Source organism: Dasypus novemcinctus, chromosome 16 (assembly GCF_030445035.2).
Source record: "Dasypus novemcinctus isolate mDasNov1 chromosome 16, mDasNov1.1.hap2, whole genome shotgun sequence".
Lineage (NCBI taxonomy): Eukaryota > Metazoa > Chordata > Mammalia > Cingulata > Dasypodidae > Dasypus > Dasypus novemcinctus.
In genome coordinates, this window is record NC_080688.1 from 78126352 (window position 1) to 78149460 (window position 23109).

At 42.3% G+C, this 23109-nt stretch overlaps 1 pseudogene; it reads right to left on the reverse strand.

Annotated features, from left to right (window-relative positions):
• Window positions 1-20999: 20999 nt before the first annotated feature.
• Window positions 21000-22882, reverse strand: LOC105744714 (NADH dehydrogenase (ubiquinone) complex I, assembly factor 6-like; annotated as a pseudogene).
• Window positions 22883-23109: the final 227 nt, after the last annotated feature.

Here is a 23109-nt window from a genome sequence, read left to right on the forward strand (position 1 = left end):
TTGTTCATTGTTTGCTCATTTTCTTTAGGAGGAACCATGAACTAAACCTGGGACCTCCTGTGTGAGAGGTGGGCGCTCAACTGCTTGAGCCACATCTGCTCCCATTGTATTTTCTTCCAGGGTGTCAGGATTATTTTACATTCTTACCAAAATGTATGAGACATCCAGATTCTCTGCATTCTTACCAGTATTTGGTATTGTTTCTATTTGTTTTAACTCTATGTGTGTAGTGATATTACATTGTGGCTTTAATTTGCATTTTCCTAATGGCTAGTGATATTGAACATCTTTTCATTTACTCATTTGTCATCTGCATACTCTCTTAGCTGAAATATCTCTTCATGATTTTTGACCATTTTCTGGTTGGATTGTTTGTTTTCACTGTTGAATTTTGAGCATTCTTTATATGTTCTAGACATGAGTTCTTTATCAGATATGTGGTTTGCAAATATTTCCTCCAACTCTGTAGTCTGTTTTATCATCCTCTTAACAAGATCTTTCTCAGAGCATATGTTTTTAATTTTGATGAAGTCCAATTAATCCATTTGGTCTTTTATGGATCATGTTTTGGGTGTTATGGACAGGCACTTTTCATAGAGTTCTAGGTCCTAAAGATTTTCTCCTATGTTTTCTTCTAAAAGTTTTATAATTTTATGCTTCATATTTAAATTCATGATCCATTTTCAGTCCATCTTTATACAATGTGTAAGGTTACTATATATATATTCTCTCTTACTCCAAAATGCCCTTGTTCTGAAACACTTCATTATCACCAACTCTTTCTCCCTGATAACAGGACAAAACAGAGAAAGTGGCCCTGGAAGTCTTTTTCACAACTAAATGAGCTTTTTAAAAAATATTTATTTATTATTTATTTATTTATTTCTCTCCCCTTCCTCCCCACTCCAGTTGTCTGTTCTCTGTGTCTCTTTGCCGCATCTTCTTTGTCCACTTCTGTTGTTGTCAGCAGCAAGGAAATCTGTGTTTCTTTTTGTTGCCTCATCTTGTTGTGTCAGTTCTCCGTGTGTGCGGCACCATTCCTGGGCGGCTGCACTTTCTTTTGCGCTGGGCGGCTCTCCTTATGGGGCGCACTCCTTGCACGTGGGGCTCCCCTACGCAGGGGACACCCCTGCGTGGCAGGGCACTCCTTGCGCGCATTAGCACTGCGCATGGGCCAGCTGCACACAGGTCAAGGAGGCCCGGGATTTGAACCGCGGACCTCCCATGTGGTAGACAGATGCCCTAACCACTGGGCCAAGTCCACCGCCCTTTTTATTTTTTAAGGTACAAGATAAGGCGTTTAACATATCCTTCCTGATCTCCCAGGACACCTAGTAAATTCCCCCTTGACTTTCTTCAACACTGAATGGTTTTCAGATAATGTTGGTTAACAGGATCTCATTTATATCTTGCACAATAACTCTGAAAGAGAAGCAGAATAAGATATTGCAGATAAGGTCACTGCAGTTCAGAGAGGTTAAGTGATCTTCCCAATGTTACATAGCTACTAATGAACAGATGTTCCAATATTAAGCTCAGTGCACAGCACCTATTTGATTGAAGAAAAAAAAATTATACTTGGTAGCAAAACAACAGATTGCATTCAGAAATCTGATGAAATTAGTTGCCAATGAATATACAAACTTGAAATTATCATTCAGCAAAAGGTTGTCTATAAAGGTAAAGCAAATCAAATTCCTGTTACATCTCTCTCAAGAGCTGAAATGGGGAGTTTAAACTTGCTTCCTTTTGGCAGGAAAAGTCATTTTCTGATAGGAGACCAACTGAAAATATCATTTCATGGCATCATGACTAGTCATTGTGTTACATCATGAAACACTCTCTTCTCCCACCATATTTGTCACCCACGACTGTAGCTCACGGACACCAAGTCATTTCTCATCCTTTATTTATGGGGAGTAGTACCATGGAAAGATCAAAGACTAAAGTGGAGATGGAGGAGCCAGCTGAAGGAGTGTTTCTCCATGGTTGGCATTTGGTCACAGAGACCCAGTGGACAGAGGTAAACCTCTGGTGAACAAAAGTAGCTTTTTGCAGGGTGCTTTTCCAGCTCTGAACTTGTACTTGTGAAGGTACTTCCATCAGAATTTATCATCTTGAGATTACACTTCAAAGCCCTACTCACAAGACTCTTGATTTTCCTCGCAGGAGTGAGAAAAGTGAATCTCCTTGGGTTGAATGGCATTTACTCTCCTTATCTCTTCTGTTCATTCCATTGCATGATCCCATTCAACCTCTATATATGGCCAGGGAGGAGAGTTCATTTTTAATATCCCACTTCTCCGAAGCCATTATCCATGATAATCCACTGTATCCCCTGGATACTCAATCACCAAAGCAACCATAAACCTCTTTTGAAGATCAAATGGTTCTTTAATCCATTTACTTACAGCATCCTGAGTTACAGAAAATTAATCATAAGTGTAAGTTGCCACTAAACCAAGTTTCTCCTGGAGCCTGTTAACAAGGTAACAAATCGGCAGAGGCTTAAGTGCCAGGTGGGTCAAAATGTGGAACAAATCACCTCGGTTGGTTTCTTTTCCCTGAGCTCTTCATTTTAACTTAACTCTCACTGCCTCCTTGGCTGGCCTGCCTTCCTGGAATCCTATCAATGAATTAACAAAACTTAGCTGGCCTGAGAGCTAACTGAACTTTAGACATTCCCAGTGAGGGTACCATTAATTCTCATCTTCCCTTCTTCTTCAGGTTTGCTGAAACCATTTAGGGAAATCACCCCAGGTCTCTGAACTCTCAAAGAAGTAAGCGAGCAGTAGTTTTCATTAAGCAAAAGCACCGTGTTCCAGGCTAAGCCTGCCTCTGTCCTTATTCATGTCCTCTTCCCTCATTACTGAGGGACTGTATCAGATTACTTCAAAATGGCCACAGACATGGGTGGCCACGGAGAAGCCTCTTAACCTCAAGAAGACCTCAAGGTCAATGATATTGCTCCCTCTACATTTTCAGTTACCCAGTTAAGAGGAAAGATGATTATTTCTCAACCAAACCACTCAATTAAAAAATCGAGATTCCATATTAACTAGAAATACAAAATTGTTATTATCCTCTATAAGGATTTTCCTTTGCCAGAGGAGCTGGATTAGCTTGAATGTAGAAAACTCCTGACTCTGATCATGAGAAGAAGCTTTTAAATTATTCATTATGCAGTAACTAAATGTTCTTTGGTTAAGGAAGGAAAAAAAAAATTCTTCTAAATAAAAATCCATTCATAGGATGGATAAAAAACCCTGAATTTTATTTGTCCTTGCTGAGTACCTACTTAATATAAGGTCTCCTCGAGAGAAATTTATATGTAAGTACGGTTATGGGTGTTGAAACAGGAAACTGGGAGAAAGACAAAGAATAATAAAATGAACCCAGGGACCCAAGGAGAAGGAAGAGTAACAAGGAAAAGCAACCTGTGGTGGTTTGGAGATAAGTACCCCAGAAAAATATGTTCTGAAACTTAATCCATTCCTGTGGGTGTTTGCTCTTGTAAATAGGACCTTTTGATGAGGTTACTTCAGTTAGGGTGTGACCCAACTGACTCGAGATGGGTCTTGTTTTTTTAAATAACTTTATTTTTAAAGAAGTTTTAGATTACAGAAAAGTTACATAAAAAATATAGGGGATTCCCATATACCCTACCTCCTCCCCCTCTCATTGTCCCCTATTAATAACATCTTACGTTAGTGTGGTACATTTGTTACAAGTGATGAACAGATATTGAAGCACTGCTGCTAACCATGGTCTATAGTTTACATTATGGTTGACACTTTGCACTGTGCAATTTTATAGGTTTTGACAAAACATATAATGGCCTATATCTGCCATTGACTATCATGCAGAACAATTCCGATGCCCTAAAAAAAGCCCTGTGTTCCACCTATTCTTCCCTCCCTCCACTTAGAACCTCTGGTAACCACTGTCTTTATATCAAAGTTACAAGTTTCTTACTACCATATTAATAAGTTTACTTTGTCTACGGTTGCATTCCTACCTTATGTTTGTTCATTCCTCAGATTCGAGGATTTGGGCATGGTGGTGCCTGCTCTGCTTCAAAATAAGAGAGGGCTTAGATTTTAAGGGGCAGATGGAAGGAACTGCTTTGCTTGCAGTTGTAGACACTCTTTGCTTTTTGGGATGGGCATTGCCCATCATCATCATTTTGTCATTTGTCCTGGGCGAGTCCGATGAACTGGAGACAAGATGGGTCTTAATCCCATTCCTGAAGGCCTTAGAGCAGGGGTTCTTAACAAGGGCTCTGGGAGTTTGAAGTGATATTCAAAAAAATGTTATTCTTGTGGGACATGTTGGTGCAGGTGTGATATATTTACTCAATAATACACAATATAGTGTGAACTTAGTAAGGGGTCTGTGGTTTTCACCTGACTGGCAAAGGGATCCATGGAACAAAAAAGGTTAGGATCCCTTGCCTTAGAGGGAAAGCCACAAGGAGAAAATCCAGAGAGAGCAGCCAAAAGCTGAAGGTTCATGGAATCTGGAAGGGAAAGGAGAAGCCAGGAGAGGCTGCCATGTGCATTGCCATGTGACAGAAAAGCCAAAGACCAAGGATTGCCAGCCGCGAGCCCCAGAACACCACAGTCTTCTGGGAGAAAGTATCGCCTGGAGGATGCCTTTGTTTGGACCTCTCCTAGCCCAACACCATGAGCCAATACATTTCCATTGTTTAGGCCAATGCACTGCACAGTACTGGCTTTAGCAATGAAGAAACTAAAATACAGACAAAAGAGAAGGTGCTGCAGGCTGAGCAAGAAGAAGGCTCATAGGATGAAGGCATCTGTGGATGGGGACCGGGACCGTGATCATTCAGGGATAAGCTGGGTCTGTCTCTGGAGAGAGCCAGAGTATGGAGAAGGAGGGGATGCTGCTTTCTCAGCAAGGAAGATGCTTGTATCACCCACTTGGGGGTTTAAGGGAGAACCAGGAAAAATCTCATGTCCAGCAAAGGACCCAAGACAAGGAGAGGCCAAGCTTAGGGCAGATGAAGGAGCCAGTCCTTGAGACCATGCCCGTCAGACGCCCCATCCCGGAGGCCGGATGCTGCCTCAGTCTTGCAGACCTGAGCTGGCCTCCTGATGTCCACCTTGCCCTTGCTGGGTTCCTTACCTGGATAAGTGATTTTGTTGTGCCCTAAGCAAATAGTCAGGGAAAGACACTGCTGATGACTCATGACTGAGAAGGGCTCATGAGATGGGATACTTGTGGAGGTAGTCCAGGAAGTAATCTGGGAAAGCAAGAACTCTGAATCTTTGTTTTCTCTTGTACATACTTTCTAGCTAAGAAGACTCAAGGGTTTACTCTTCACATGTTTAAATTTCCCTTTATGGAGCAAGGTTCAGTGAAAGCTTCCATAAGGCTAAGAAACAAGGAGATGCTACACTTTCAGCAAGAGGAGTGTGAAGCTGTTCTCTGTTCATATGTGAGCGCCCAGTCAATCAGCAGCCCCATTGCCACCCTTCGCCGCAGTCCTTCACTCACTCCTTCTGCCCTTTCCAGGGAGAATTCAACCCCCATAGCTCTTTTTCAGCTGCTGCCACTTTTGCACTGTCCAAGATGGAGTGTTTACTCTATCATTCCGTGAATTACAAGATCTGGTTTTGAACCCTAGTTTCTCCCACTTCTAAGCTCTATAACCTTGAGCAAGATACTAAGTGGCCTCAGTTTATAAAATGGGGTATAATATCTTCCTCTTAGGCTTGTAGTAAGAATTAAATGAAATAATGTATATAAGGCATCCAGCACAATGCTTGGAAAAATGTTCACTTGATATCCCAAAAAGACAGAGAAGTGTGTTAATGAGAGCTGGGCCTTCCTGAGGGAGGAAGGGAAATTCTAGAAGACAGCACAGGTAAGCAACATGGTACCTCTCCCCTTTATGAGTGAAATTTTGGTCTAGCCATCACAGCCATTCCTTTGGGACTACTGCTGTATCTCCAGCTCCTTGGAGTGTGTTTGCTTCTACTCTTGATTAAATGTCCAAGAGAGGATAATCAGGACAAGCAAGCATTTTCTAGTTGTTGCCTAAAAGCAACAATTTTTTATTATTGCTATTTCCTTCCAATTGCTAGTGCTTTTGATGGAATTGCAATAATAATGTTGTCCCAGAATGATGGCACTACAACGGAATAACATCCTGGGATTCTATTTCTTTTATTAAATAACAAGTGGGACACAAGCTCATCTCATGAATGTTAATGTGAACAAGATCGTTGCCCACTGGAAAAATGTGTTCTAATTGAGTCATGAGAAAGCAGGCCTTGCCACATCAAACAAAAGGAAATCAATAGTCTTCAAAGGATTAGAGCTCCCAGAGGCTGGGTGGGACAAGAGAAGTAAGCAATACTTTTTTGTCAAAAGAGTGCTTTTGAAAAAATATTTCAAAAGTCTCTCCTTCCATATATAGAATGATTTCAGTTAAGCATTTTATTTTCCTTTTCAATGAAGTGTCGAGAAGCAGATGTGGATCAAGTGACTGAGCTCCCACCTACCACGTGGGAGGTCCTAGGTTCAGTTCTTGGTACCTCCTGGAGAAGAAGCAAGACCGTGAGCTGGCACGATGGGCAGGCATGGCAGGTTGATGCAACAAGATGATGCAACAAGGAGACACAAAGAGGAAAGACAATGAGAGATACAACAAAGCAGGAAGCTGAGGTTGCTCAAGTGATTGAGTACCTCTCTCCCATATGGGAGGTCCCAGGTTTGGTTCCCAGTGTCTCCTAAAAAGAAGACGAGCATACAGTGAATGGACACAGAGAACAGACAGCAAGTACAAACAACAAGGTGGGGGTGGGAATAAATAAAATAAACATATATTGGTTATAAAAGCATCAAGGAAAAAATATTTAAAGAAAAAAAACAAAGCGATTTGAACAAATGCTGAGATGAACACTTGGTTTCAGTCTCATTGCATGCATTCTGCAAGCTTCAAACTTGCTTAATGATTGGGTGATATTTTCCTCAAAGACTTACCATTTCCCGAAATGGGAACCAGGCCAGGTTATTAATTTAAGCCATAGAGATTTAGTTCTTCCTTCCATCCCTCCCTCTTCCCTTCCACCACCCACTAAGTGAGAGTGGCAAGCTTGGGTGCCCTTCCCAATGGAAAGCCAGATCCTGATCTCTTTCCTCTGTCTTTTCACCTTTCCATCAAGAAAACCTCTCTGCAGTTTACCTTGATTACCTGTGCAAACTGAGAACAACCATGGTCAAAGTGAGTTAGTAAATGCTTCCGTGTAAGACAGACAATATGGTGATACAGACAACTGAGCAGGCACTGAACCAGGGTATGCAACCAGCGGTTTACTCTGGCCTTATTAAGGAGCACTTCTTGGCTTCCAAGGGAAACTAAGGCGTAGCATTGCAGCCTGCAGAATCTTAATGTTATGATAGTGTGACTATTACATGCAAGTGGTTGCTTCATTAGGCTCGGCCTCATGTGGTGGGAGAGAAGCACAGTCAGAAAGGAGAGGACTGTGCACTTGCTGAAACAGGAATTTTTCAAGCACCTGCCACGGGTCAGTTAGCTGTTGCTGGCTTCTCTAGAAAAATAAAAACAAGTCACGCTCTACCCTCTATAATGACAGGCTTCTCTGGGCAAGCCCATATTTATGTTAATTCCTCTTGACACAAGGCAGTGAGGCACAATTTACTGAAGTATTATGGTCCAAATGACTGCACCCAGGATTAGAGAGAGGAATGTTTTGTAGCCACTGAGATGGGTGTGACCAGATAGGAAGTCTTTCTTTATACACATTTCAGCCAACTATTAGCATCAAATCACCAATTCTCTGATATATTATAAAAACATCTCCAGCTGGCTCCCAGCTAAAAGGGCAAAAGAAATAGTTTAAAACCCAGACAGAGATATGTAAGCAAGAGTGACAAGGGATATACGGAGTTGCAGATATTGCTACAGCAGGCTCTGTGGACTGGAAATCCCAAACCCTTTCTTCCTTGCCTTCCTTTAGTACAGAAGCTGGAAAGGTAAATTATTTTATTTCCTGGACTCCCTTGTGGCTAGAAATAGCTATGTAACACAGTTCTAGCCAATGAGATGAAAGAAAAAGTCACTGAACTTTAGGAAAGTTTTTAAAAGGGACAGACTTGACTAGCACAGCTCCTTAGCCCATCTTCTTCTCCCCTTTTCTCTCCTGAAACAGGTATGAAGACTGGGGCTACAGCCATCATCTGGAGATCATCAAAATGAAAGCCACTTTCTCAGGAGAGAGAGGAGGAAGACAATAGAACTGGGTCCTCAACGGCTTTTGGAAATGCTGTACTTGTGGAGGATCATCTACCCCCAGACAAATAAAGCTCTTCCTTGGTTAAGTCCTGTCAGTTAGGTGCTCTGTTACCTGCAGCTAAATGCAATCCTAATGGCTGCACTTAGCCTGAGCATTCAACGCATGCTAGCTCGGCTCTGTCATCCTCCCATTTATCCTACTGCCAGGTCCTTGCATCGGTCTTGACTGACACCTCCCTGAGCCTGCTATGGTTCTAGACAACATCCGTTTTCTGCCAAACACCCTGACAATAATGTATTACAACAATTATTCCAGCTTAACTTGCTCTCTAAATACTGAGCTCTTCACCATCTTGCATGCTTTCTTAACTTGGTAAGATAGAGTTTGTGATTTGTTGTAAACATTCTTTTCTTCCTAAACTTTTTTTTTTTGGAGGTACTGGGGCCGGGGATTGAATCTGGGACCTCATACTTTGAAGCCGCCACTCAACCACTGAGGCACATCTGCTCCTTGCATTATCTTTTATAAACAAAATTCTTATAATTTCCCCCTTTGACCAACATAGGGACCAATTCCATTTACTCTTTTTTTTTTTTTAAGATTTATTTATTTCTCTCCCCTTTTCGGCCCCATCCCCCCATTGTGTGCTCTCCCCTCCATTGTCTGCTCTCTGTGTCCACTCGCTAGGTGTTCTTCTGTGTCTGCTTGCACCCTCACAGCACCGGGAAACTGCGTCTCTTTTTTGTTGCATCATCTTGCTGAGTCAACTCTCCGCGTGTGCAGCGCCACTTTGGCGCTGTGCTTTTTTTCACACAGGGTGGCCCTCCTTGCAGGGAGCTCTCCTTGCGTGTGGGGCACCCCCCACGAAGGGGTGCCCCTGCATGGCATGGCACTCCTTGTGTGCATCAGCGCTGCGCATGGGCCACCTCACCACACGGGTCAGGAGGCCCTGGGTATCAAACCCTGGATCCTTCCATATGGTAGGCAGATGCTCTATCAGTTGAGCCACATCTGCTTCCCCCATTTACTCTTTCAATCACAAAGCTAAAATATCCCTCCAAAGGCCACTTCTCCATAGAACACTGTCAAGAGGCCCTGGTAGGCCATAGTTTTCATTCAGAACTCTTGGAACAGCCCCACGAGCTAGCTGAAGGACAAAGGTTCCTGCTACAGGCCCATAAATATTTCATAGTCTCATCTTAACAGTTCCTAAAGATGAAACCACTTTGCACAGCATCAAACTGTCCCTAAAGACTCTTCTAACTGAATAGTCGACTCTAAGCACTTTACTTACAATTTGTGGTATTTTACCCTTCTCTTGAAGAAACCCGACATAAATCAATAGGAAGCAATTTGTCAAATATATACTATGCAGCTTATTTGTAATTATCTTAAAACTGCTGGGTGCACATGATATGTATGTGGAAATAACTGAAAAGCTCCACTGCTTAAGATTGTAAACTCTTCTTAGAGAGAAGGTAAACATTGCCCCAGTGCTGCCCCTACCCCTGAAGAAATAAAACCAGCAAAGAAAAGGTGTAATCATAGCTAACAGTTACATGACACTTACTCTATGCCAGGCTGCTCTAAGCACTTTTAATGTAATAACCCATTTAATCCTTATAGCAATCCTATGCAGAAGCTACTATTATTATCTCTATTTACATATATAGAAACTCAGGAACAGACACTAAGTGGTGGAACTGAAATTTAAAAGCAGGCAGACAGCTCCAAAGTCCATGCTTTCAGCACAGATTTTACTGCCTGGGGTGGTGAGACTCTAAGATGGGCCTCTTGGTATTCACACCTTGTGTTCCTTCCCCTTGCGTGTGGCAGGACCTAAGACTTGCTTTTAACAGATGGAATATGGCAAAGGTGATGGGCTCTCACTTCCATGTCTGTGGGATGAATTGCTGGGAAACACCCTGACTAATAAGCGCAGAGCACCAGCAGAAGGAAAGAGTTGATGACTACAAGCTCCCCTTGGCCCCAGTCCACTCAGTGGTGTTCACTTCAGGTCATCAAGCAAGACTGAGTGGGGAGCCTAATGGAGGAGAGGGATGAGGGCTCCTAACTGGAAAAACAATAGCTTTGAGTATTTTCCCAGTGGCTTTGCCATATCATTGATTCTCATGATGATGTCCCTGGACCATTTTTCCCCAGGAAATGAAGGACAGGAGTTGAAGAACCTATCATAGATTCTGAATGTTGGAATGGATCCCAGCAATCATCTATCCCTACCCTATTTTACAGACTAAGAGAAAATGGAAACCTAGAGAGGTTAGTACCCATCCAAGTTCACAAAGCTAGTTAGCCACATTGTCAGAAGCAGAGCCCCAGACAGGGCTCTTTCCTCTATGCCCCATCCCACCCATTAATCAACAAGAATTTGAGAGCCAAGCACTCAGCATGTGACATCATGTAGTTACATGCTAAATTGCATGAACAGGCTGTGAATGCTAGAGGAGTTTAAAAAACACATGCGAAAGCTCTGGGGTAATTAGAGAAAACCAGTGGAGAAGGTTCAGTCCAATCTGGGCCACCAAAAATGAGGGGGCACAACACGTTTTTCTAACAAAGTCTAAATTTAATGATAATCTCTAACCTCTCCTCCTCAAGGCAAGGACCTTAAACACTTCAACCTCTCTCCAGAACATATCCATGTCCCATTTTCCAAAATGTTTATCTAGTATATAATGCACAAAAGTTTGAAAACACAGAAAAGAGTATTATTTTTCACAGTCAATCCAGCATATTTTAATAAATTCTTTGCTCACTGTTGTTTCTTCCATTCCATACCTTACAGGGTTGCCTTCTTCTTTCTCCTGGGTACATCTTTTAGTAGTTCTTTCAGCAAAGGGCTCTGATAATGGACATGCCCAGTCTTTGTGTGTCTGAAATGCAATGATACTTTACTTGGGTAAAGAATCTTTCTGGCATTTACTCTTAGTATCATCAACTGTTGGGAGCTGGGGAGGGGAGGGTGTCTAATTGGGAGTCTCAATATGCCTTATAAAACCTTTTGGCCAGTGCTCCTGTTCTCAGCTCCAGCCTGCCTCCCGAGGTACCTGGTACTTTTATACACAAGACTTTCTGGGTTTCTACAGATGTAATACCTCACTTGCTGTCGGTTTCCCCCCTTCAATCTTAATATATGCCCTTTAATAACTCCATGAAAGTGATATGGGAAGTGGTCACATACTGGAGGTAAGGGATTGTGAGAGTTAGCATGGGGCTCAACAAATCACTTCATTTGGGAATGAAATAATGATGGTTTAAAATCCAATCTATGACATCTGTTTTGGTTTCCTAGGCTGTTCAAGCAAATACCATGAAATGGGTCAAGTTAGTAATGGAAATTTATTCACTTACGGTTTGAGGCTGGCAAAAAGTCAAAGCCAAGGTGTCATCAAGGCTGTGCTTTCTTTTTGAAGTCTGCAGGGTTTGGGGGCTGGCTGCTGGTGATCCTTGGCTTCTCTGTCTCATGGCAGTAACTCCTGGTCTCTTCTTCCCTTCCAGGTTCTATCAGGGTTCAGCCTCTTGCTCTAGGTGGCTTTCTCTCACTCCCTCTGAATTTCATTCTCTTATAAAGGACTCCAGTAATAGGATTAAGACTCATCTTGACTGAAGTGGGCCACACCTTAAATGAAGTAACCTCATCAAAATGTCCTACTTACAATGAGTTTAAAACCACAGGAATGGGTTAGATTTAAGAACATGTTTTTCTGGGATATACAAAGCTTCAAACCATTGCAGCATCTTCCGGTACCTTCCTCTCAAGTGCCATGAGGCCCTGCTGAGAAGGCTGAACACACAGCCAGCAGTCCGGGACTAAGCCTCAGGAGAGCCTTCCAAAGGAATGTTTACATCCCCGAGGAGGGATTTCCTCACAGAGGGAGCATTTATGTAGAAAACACCTTCTCTCACTTGTTCATCTACAGAACAGAGGAGAATTTTCAGGCTTCTCTCAAACAGATTTTTTTTAAACTGCAGTCCTATCGCCTCGGGAATCTATGCTTAGATGGGGCAGTCACTCTGTTTCTCATCTGGCACCTTACTAAAAGTTGTCTTCTCTCAGAACCATGGCCTCATCCATTTCTACTTTCTCTCCCTCTTTTTCACAATTATTCTCTGCACTGAGGAAGCTGGACAATTTCCTTTTATTGAAGATCAGAAAGGTGCTAGATGCAAAGATCAAAAGTGGCCCATTTGTATATTTAAAGGATATTTATTAGAGAGGTGTTTGCAATGACAAAACAACAATAATGGAAAAGGAAACAGCCTAAATGTCCACCTATGGGACTCTGACTAAATAAATTAACCGCAGTTAGTGAAATAAAACACAAAATAAAGCACACAATTCTGAAGTATACACATGTATGTGCATACACATGCACATATACCCATATACGCTTGTATATGCATAGAAAAATTCTGAAAGTACACAATCAGAAACTTAACAATTTTACCTCTGGGAAGATGGCATGGGGATTACCTGGCTAGAAGGAAGAGCTCCCTCTTACTTTCTACAGTTTGAAATTTGTTTTCATAAACATGTACTGCTTTTCATCATTTTAAAGTATTTTTAAAAAAAGAAAGATGAGTATTAGCTTTTAAAAAATAAGGGCAGGATTCCTGAATCTCTGGACTGTCCATATGACAGCCAGGTCCTGAGTCTCAGCAGACTTCCAACTCCTACTGTCTGGTTTATTGGACTTACCCTGGCCAGCTAACAGGGCAGTGAAGAAGGTCAACCACCACATCAGGGAGCCAGGAGTGCCTACAACTGCAAGCAGGAGAATTGCATCCATCATCCATGTGGCATCTAAGCCCCCTCGTGATATTGAGGGGGAGTGGACATAACCATCCCAGGGTCCACAGGCTGGAGGAATAGAGTATGGATTAGAGTGGACTTACTGATATTCTACTATGGAACTATTGTGATTAGTAATATGATTAGCAATGGAAGAAATTGTAGCATTGATGTGGAGAAAGTGGCCACGGTAGCTGCTGAGGGTAGGGAGAGGGAAGAAGAGATATGATGTGGGGGCATTTTCAGGACTTGGAGTTGTCCTGGGTGGTACTGCAGGGAGAGATGTTGGACATTGTATATCCTGCCATGGCTCACTGGGTGGACTGGGGAGAGTGTAAACTACAATGTAAACCATTATCCATGTGGTGCAGCAGTGCTCCAAAATGTATTCACTAAATGCAATGAATGTCCCACAATGATGAAAGAGGTTGTTGATGTGGGAGGAGTGGGGTGAGGGGTGGGGGGTATTTGGGGACCTCATATTTTTTGAATGTAACATTTAAAAAAAATAAAGAAGGGAAAAAATATAAGGGCAAATAAAGTAGAGTTTAGTAAAAAGCATATTAATTTGATTCTAGATGTTCAAATTTTTTCTGTGAAGTTATTTGAATGGAAATGTGCTATCAGTAAACAAAACTATTTTCAATAAAAAGGAAAGTAAATAAAATTGGCAACAAAGTGAATCAGACGGGAACTTGTTACCCAGAGGCCTGGGGCAGGTGAGAAAGAATCCAAGGAGAGGCAAGAGGCTGCACCAGCACAACTCAGAGCGTGCCAAGGTACAGCACAATGGCTTCCTGCTCTCCTGCAACATCCAGTTGGTCTGGGGATGTGCTCCAGGGGTCCAGTGACACTATGAGTCCAATTTCATCTTCCGTAAGAACATGGACTAGGGGCAGATTGTCTGCTCTGTTGGTGATTAACTGTGTGACCCAGGGCAGCCTACTTAACCTTTCTGTGCTTCAAGTTTTTTACCTAGAATAGGGATAACAGTAGTACATATTTATGGATTGTTATTGGGATTGAAAAATTAATGCATATTATGGGCACGAAATGACTACCAGGAGTTACCGTTATTAATCATCATCACAATGATCAACATTGGTATTATTACATGGTCACTGTTTTTAAAACACTTTAATAAAGACTGCGTACACTCTCAGATGGATAGCATAGTAAATTTTAACAACTTAGAGACCATCAACCCCCTAATTTGCATGGACAGGTTTGTTGTTTTTAAGATAGACAGGAAAAAACTTCTAAACTTCTACCAAGAAGTCTGACTAGTAGTACAATTAAGTAAAATTTTATGGAATAAATTAATTTTCTTTTTCTATAAATTGCGGAACAGGTTTTAGAAAGATTATAGTAACATAATTATTTAAGATACAATGTGAACTAGAGACAGTAAAGATTGGATAAGAAATGACAATTATAGTTTCAGTAAATACAGACTTCCATGGAAGAGCTACTTGGTGTAAAATGAGGAAGAGTACCTGTACTGGAAACCGATTTTGCAGGAATTGAGTTGTTATCGTATTGTTACCAGAATGCATTTATCACAGAGGACACCATAGTTTAGGTACATTTCTGTTCCACCAAAGTCCATTCTGCCTTTGTAGCTCCATGTGCCCTGTGTCCTCTGAAAATGTCTTCCCTTGGCCTGCCCACTTTCTCCAAAGACCTTTACTATACTTTTTTTGTGTAAAATTTATTCTGCTATGATAAAAACAATTATAAAAATTATAAAAACCTTCTAATGGCTATTTAACAACTGCATAGAAGTAGTTCAATAACTTAAAAACTTCTGTGACCATTAAGTGCATCCCAACAACACACTAGCAGCCCCTGACTTTTCTAGCCAACTACCTATTAAGATATTTTACCAGTCCTTCCCTGGAAGGAATTCTGTTGCTTGTCCTTGAGATCGATGTTTAATCTTGTTACATGAATGTACCCCAATTATCTCTGTATTCCAGGACAAATCCAACAGAACCAGGGCCTTCAGTCATCTTCCACAGACACCAACACACAGTGCCCAGAGGTCTTGGTCAGGGAAGAAGATGCTATCTGCGCATGTTATGTGCCAGTGTCTTTCTTAACTCATTGGCAGGAAGCAGGTGGATTGCAGGGCCCATGTGTTCCAGAGGAATTCAGGGGAAAGCGTGTACAGAATGAAACATTTAATATCAGTCCACCATCTACGTGGCCCTTCCACAGTCTTCCTCATGTGGTACCTGGTGGGAATCTGAACAGCTCCCTGCAATCTATCTCCCTGTGTGAAGGGAGGCATTCAGATCCCTTTCCCAACACTTGGGGAGCATCAAATCCTCCTGTTACATACCCAGAAGCTACAAATTTACCAAGTCCCAATCCATTGCCAAGGCAACCTCACATCCAATAGACCATCAAGTCTGCAAGGGCAGGGACCACGTCTGTCTTGATCGTAGTTATATCCCCATCATGTTCAACAATGCCTGGTGCCTACAAGGCACTCAACAAACTTTAGTTGACTACGAGAGGAATGAGTTCCTTTGTTCTTCATAATATTCTTTCTTTACATTTGAGTAAACATCAGCTCAAAAGCTCAGGGCAAGAAGAAGGCAGGTCCAGGCCCAGAATCCCGTCCTGCCACGCCCAGTGATGTTCTTCTTACGCACACTTAAGTATGTGCCTGAAGTTCTAGGCCCACAGTTTGCAGCATCATGCCTAGACGTTTCCTGGATTCCCCTCGTATGAAGTCATCTGATTGGGACACGTCTGCATTCTGCTGAGGCCTGTGGGAACTTGACCTGAGCTGGTAGGGTTATTGCCCTTCACACCAGTCTTGGTCTGGCAGCCCCGGCGGGAGCACTGGGCTCCCCAATGAGCAATAGTCCTTGCAAGACCAAGTCAATACAGGTTCTTACCCCTTCCTAGACCAGGAGTGAAGCTTGTACATGATTTCTTCCAGCTCCAGATCAATGATAAGGGAAAAACAGTATCAACTTAAAATATTGAGCAGACCCAGGGAAGAATGTGTGGGGGCCACCCACAGAACTGGTCAAGGTACATTAAACATCACCCGAGAAACAGGCAAATTGCTATTTTAGATATTAAGCAACAACACCCTGGAATTTTTGCCCAGAGTCTTGGCAACAATTGACAAATAGAAATGTTTCAATTTGCTATGGCAACAGAACCACAATACCAGTAATTACCAATAATTTCTCACCCTGACACTCAAATCCAGCTATGATTTCCATAATTACCTAGAAATGATTCCAAAAAGTCCTCATAAAACCCAAGGATCTTGTGATCCCAAAGGCTAAGTAAAATTTGAATAATGCCCTCTCCATACCTGCCTGAAAACAGTGCCTCCGCTTATTCTCAGGACTTCCATGCAGGAGAGGAAAATGCTTTCATTGTGCTGCAGATTATGCTCAGGAACAGAGAGTAAGGATTACGTCATAGGCAGAGCTGGGAGTATTCCGGGCTCCCAGAAACAGATCTTGCCTTGTTAAGAGCAGGTTCTTAAAGCGTGTTAGGGAAAAGCCATGAACTTGGAGCCTTTCAGACCAAGGTTACCATCATACCCCAGCACTGTGCCCTATCTTCAACGCTGGCCTGAATGAGGGAAAGAAAATCCCAGCACTTTTTCTTCTCCAGAGCCATCAGCTTTGGCTCCAGGATTCTCCAGTCCCCTGGATTCTTGCCATAAGCAGAATTATGCCTTGTTCTATGTCAGACACAAACTGCAAGTCCCAGCCTGAAACATTGCCCTTGGTCTAAGCATCTGCCACCCTTCCTTCAGCTACCTTTCTGGAACAAGGAAGGAAAGATTAGTTCCCCTCCCCTATGTAGGCCTGCTCAAGTTCAGGGTGGGGTCAAGGAAAATAGGAATAACTGAGGAACAAGAACCCCTATTCCCTCATTCCTCCCGCCCCACAAATAATCCAGGATGCATTCTGTCCTGGACTGTGTAGAACTCAGGGCAGGACCTGTCAAGATATGGAGTCCTACCCGCAGGCCATCAGCTGTCACATATTGCACCCACTAGATTTCTCTTATTGATAGCTCTTACTGGACTTGGGGGAAAACAGAGATTTGGCTTAAAAGGGCCTTAGTCAGGGTGGCATAGAACTGCTAGTTATTGCTTCTTGGCCTTTTGGCTAAGATCAAGGGTAGAACTGCTACTTACGGCTTAATTAATTAGTGTTAATAGTTGAGCATCTACTGTGTGCAGAGCAAAGGATTCGAACATATGGGGGACACCAAGATACTGTTCCTGTCTTCCCGGTGCTTATGATCTATAAGCAAAGAAAAAGAAACAAGCATGTAGCTTTATAGGCAACATGGTGGGGCAGGGACACAAGGGGTACAGAGGAACAGCTACTGGCATTCAGAGGGAGAGCTACAGTCTGCAAAAAGCAGGGACTTTCCTGGCAGTGCTGAGGTCAGCCTTGGAGGAACCTGGGAAAGATAAATGGAGGGTTTTCAAGAAAAGCGCAGGCTCAGAGGCAGGAAGCCTGAAGGGGTTACGTGAATGCTAACCCCCTTGTTTTGGCCTTGCTTGAGGAGCACTGTAGGACTAATGACTGGAAAAGTAGGGTGAAGCCCCTTTAGGAAGGCCCACAGATGCACACCCAAAACTACTGTTTAAGCCTGCAAACGAGAAGTCCTTGAAGGTTTATTAGCAGGAGGATTACGTGATTGGAGCTGTCCTTCAGGAAGATGACTCTGGAAGTGGGGAGGAGAATGATGGAAGAGGCAGACCAACAGGAGATCATTGCCAGATCAGAAGTAATGGGAAAATGGGAGGAGAGAGCCCAGAAAGGGAGAAATTAATCCAAAAGACCTCAAGGAGGAAAACTGATGGGACCTAGGGACTAAATACAGAGAAGGAGCAAAGGATTCCAGGCTTTGAGTCTGGATGACTAAAGTAATGGGCATAGCTCACTCAGACATAGAGCAATATAGATAGGGAAAACCAAACACTTGAATTTTGGACTTTCTGAGAATACAAAGCACACAACCTCCAAATCCCAAACTTGGATGATCTTAGCCACTGTCTTTGCTCCTACTCTGAAGCTGAAAACCATTGAAGAAAACATCAATCACGTAACAAGGAGGATGGAGACCATTTCTGTTTCTAGCCTCAGCTGGACCTGCATGTGCTTTGCAATTCTTTTGTAGGACCCAGGTCAGCTGTCTCCCATTAGCCACAGCATCTATTTCAAACTCTCACAGTCTTGTCCAGAGTTTCTACCCTGTTATCTTGGTCTTCTAACCAATGGTCTTTCCTCTATTTATAAGCAAATAAAATTAAGATCAGTTTTATATATCCTGACATTCAACCCTATTCCATCAATTTATGGTGCAACTGTTCATCTCAGGGAAAGAAGGATACCAGGTCTAGGCCTCATTTGTTTGCACTCCCTTAGAGAATTCATTCCATCAATATGTCTTCTCACTCTTCTCTGTCTTTCATCGTTATTAGCATGGCTCTTTCCACTCTGATGAAAACACCCTCAGGTCTCTGCCACCAACATGAACAAAAACCCGCCTTTACCTCCATGTTCTCATTTAGCTCTTACCTTCTCCCTTCCCTTGGTGTCTACAACCAAGCTTCTGGATTTGGTGGTCTATTCTTGCTATCCATAATTTTATCTCCAATTTACTCCATAGACCAAGAATTCACCCTCCCCCACCACTGCATTTAAATTACCTTTGACTAGTGTTACAATAATTTCTCAACCTGAAACTCAAATCCAGCTATGATTTCCATAATTCCCTAGAAATGATTCCAAAAATTCCTCATAATACCCAAGGATCTCGTGATCCCAAAGGTTAAGTGAAATTTGAATAATCCCCTCTCCCTACCCGAAGAGTAATCACTGGCTTCTTCCCAGTCCTTACTTTTTTTCATCTTTAGGTAGTAATTCAGATTTTTAATGACTTCTCACTGTGAAAATCTCTTGCCATTTAGGTTTCACATGAATGTTTCCCCTTCTACTTCTGGCCTCTCGTTCCATCTCATTTGCTGATTCTTTTTCTTCCATTTGCCTCCCTCATTTTAGGGTCTCTGCCAGTTCTAAACTTGCTCCTCTTGCTCATGTCCTCCATATATATTCTGAGCAGTATCATTCATCTTCAAGGTTTTCTCTACCTCAAGACTTCTTTGCCAATGGCAGACAATTCTCTAGCTATGGTCTTCTTTTCTGGCCCTACACTATATTTAGGCATCTGCCTATATGAGATTCCCACTTAGATATTGCCCATACCTAAGCAAAGCTATGTGTTCAGGGCTGAATGTTTTCTTTCCTCCAAATCTACTCTTCTAATGTTACCTTTCCTTGTTTATGGCAATACTGTTAAGTCACAACCTTGGAAATCCCTGTTGATGTCTCCTTCAAATGTCTCTTCCTCTCATCTATCCCAAATTGATCATCAAATTCTACTTCCTAAGGCACTAGACTCATCTGTTTATTGTTCTGGCCCTCATAATTCTCACCAATGGCCTCCTAAAGGCTTTTCCTACATGCTGCCTTCTAATCTGTATTGTTACTAGAATGTTATTTCTAAAAACACTCATTGGTTTATATCACTGCCAGCTTTAAATCACTTAGTGGCCCACCGCTTTCTTCAGAACACAGTCCTTAGCATGACTATCAAGGACTTCATGATTTGACCCTCACTACTTCTCTGATATCCTATCCCAGCATCCCAAAATGCAACTACAGTCCATCCCAACAAACTTTATTACCCTTTTACATGGAAGGCCCTTGACTCTTGTCCAAAATCTTTTATCTTTCAAGACTCAGCTCAAGCACAGCTCAAGCATATCCTCCTGGAAGTCAATCTTTTCCACCTCCAAGCTAAGGTGGCAGCCTTCCTTATACCAAGTACCCTGTCCTCACCTTTATTATGGAATATTCATCCTATATTGTAATCATTCTTCGTCTTGATTTTCTTATTGCACTAGATTATGGACAACTTGAGGGCAGGCATCTGTCCAGCAACTAATTCAGTGCCTGTCACAGAGGGGTACTGCACTAACAACTATATTCATTGAGCCTTCATTACATAAACATTTAAACCCTACTGCGAAAGTCAGGCAGGCTCTCTGGTAACACAATGAATAAAACAGGTAATTATGTCACCCAATCTCTACCTTATTTGCACAACTTACAACCGATCATTCCAGTACCTTCTTACCATATGGCAGGCACTGTCCTAAGTACTTTACATTACATGCATTTTCATTTAATCTTCATAACAACCCTGTGAAGTTGATGCTAGTCCCATTTTACAAAGAAAACCAAGACTCATGGAGGTCAAGTATTTTGTTCAAAGTCATACAGTACATGGCACAGCAAGGATTTAATCCAAAGTTTGTCTGCCTCTTTCTTCTGCTCTTAATATACTCTTAACAATAATACTGAAATTTACCTTGAAAAATCACTTACATCCTATCCAGATATTTGGTTATTGGGTTCATCATATAGTTCTAAAAGTATGTAGGAGTTTTATTTGAATGACTCTTTTCTAGATGGTACTATCAGTATAGGGAGGAGGATTTGTAATAAGAATTGATCCAAGAAAATATTGCAGTTCTGCAAGTAAGCATTTACGTTCCAGAGCCATGAATGTATGGATATTAGTGTGACTTATTACCCTCTTCTGGCCTTTGCAGCCAGGAGAATGGAGGAATGAATGGCTTCAAGAGGTAAGAAGCTTACCCTGAGTGAGCACGGTGCAATGGGATAGTTCTGCCCACTCATTCTCACAGGTGTGATGATGTCCTGAAGCGGCATAGATATGACTGGTACACAAGAGGTCACTTGCTATTTGGGGCAGCAACATTATTCACGGTATGTAGAAAAACAAATCTGTATCCCAATCATGTATCCTTTGACAAATGAGTTCTGCAGGAGAAAGGGAGTTTTACTGTACTGTTAAATTCAAGAGTAGAGGTAGAACCTGAGAGAGACAGAAAATCAGCAGGAAAATCTGCAACACAAAGGCAGCTGTTTTTCCAGTGTGGCTCATGGAGGCCTTTCCAGAATCCCCAGAGAGGGGAAAGTTGGTGCTTCAGTGAAAACTTTGGCCTTGTCTGTAGTATATCCTATCCGCTGATTTTATTCCATTTTCTCGCAAGCTTTTTCCGACTCGGTAAATTATAGGTAACTGATAGCAATATAAAATAGTTGTTGTCTACATACATGGAAAAGAATGCTATCTGGTAGAGGAGGAACATCCACAGCCCATCACCCCCACAAGCCCTCTCCTGTAGAGAAACCAATTTTGCCTCCATCGGCACATTCATTTCAACATTCCTTTACTCTTTTTTTTTTTTTTTGAGAGCCATAAAATTATTTTAATATTGTTTCCTCCATGATTGAATATACAAAGATAATGGAAGCAACGTATTCTTCTTCTGTAAATTTGGGTGGAATATATCAAAATCAACTTGTTGAACTTTCCTTAAATAATCCTCTAGAGCAACTGTCTGAAGAAAAGGAGGAAATGCTTTCACAGGAACCTTTTTGTGGAAGGACCTAGCATGTTTTAGATGCAAGCGTGCCTGACTGGCAATGTCATATATTACATCTCTCACATTTTTATCTTGGTTCTTCCGTAGAAAATCCTCTTGTGAAACACCATGCAGTATATAAATACCCATGGGAAGGAACACTTTTCTTCTGCTACCATGATAGGGAGTTGCTCTCAAGCGAGTGACAATGCCTTGTGCTTTTCCAGCGTGACTTGCAGCATGATCTGCATGAAGATTCTTTATACCCAGTATTTCTAATGTTAAATAAAGACGTGAGCTCTATGTGTTTTCAGCGTAAGTTTACAGTTCCTGATATTACAATATGCTTTGTCATCCAAATTTCTTTCTCTTTCATCAGTGATTTTCATAAGCCACCTTTTAGTCAGATTATGTCTTTTGATAGCCTTCCATAGTTCAATGGCCACAGGCTGATGTGGTGGATTGTCACAGTATGTATCTTCCACAGTTTCTTTCCAAAACTGCATTCGCATCAGTCCAATTGCTTTCTCAGAGATCGTGTCTTTAACCAGCCTCAGCCGGTTCCACGTTGAAGGCCCTCAGTGCAAAAGCAGAGCTTCGGGATTCTGCAGGTAGAAGCAGGGGGCATAAATAGCCTTCTTAATCTCGTTTTTGGGGAGTGGGTATAGTTCAGTGATTGAGCGCCAGCGGTCCCAGGTTCAATCCCCTGTACCTCCGGAGCAACTCCATGCAGTAGAGGTCAGTGCCCGAGACGCCGGGCCCGCTGACCCCGGCCACGCTCCGCGAGGACACCGCGCGACCCGACTGTCGCCGCATGCGCGCGCACAGACCCCGGAGCGACCGGCAGCGCCAGAGGCTGGGGACCCCGAGCCAGAGCGGACCCCGGGATACACCCCGTAAGGAGGCCGCCATAACGGCGCCGGCTCCCCTTTACTCTTTTTTAAACAATTCTTTATCTTATTCCTTACTGGCTATGACATCTGCCCGATTCTCTCATTATGAGTAAAATAAAAGTCTTTAACATGAGGTCATTTTTCTTCCTTACGAGAGTTGTGCATTTTTTGAAAATTATCTTTTAATATTTTGTGACCGAGAATCCCCCAGGGTGGCCCTGCCTCTAGTTCTGCCCTTTCCTCCTTGACCCATTTAGGCTTTTGACTATGGTGAATAATGGTGCTATGAGCATTTGTGTACAGGTATTTGAACACCTGTTTTTTATTCTTTTGGGTACGTGCTAAGTAACGGAGTTGCTAGGTCATAATGTAATTCTGTGTTTAACTTTTTGAGAAACTGCCCGATTGTTTACACAGCTTCTACCCATTTTTAATCAAGTTGTTTAACTTATTATTGAATTATAAGACTTCTTTATATATACTTTAAGCAGTATAGCTTTTTAAAAAGATTTACTTATTTTATTTATCACCCCCCCCTCCCCCGCCCCCAGCCCTGCTGTCTGTTCTCTGTTTCACTTGCTGGGCGTTCTTCTGTGTCTGCTT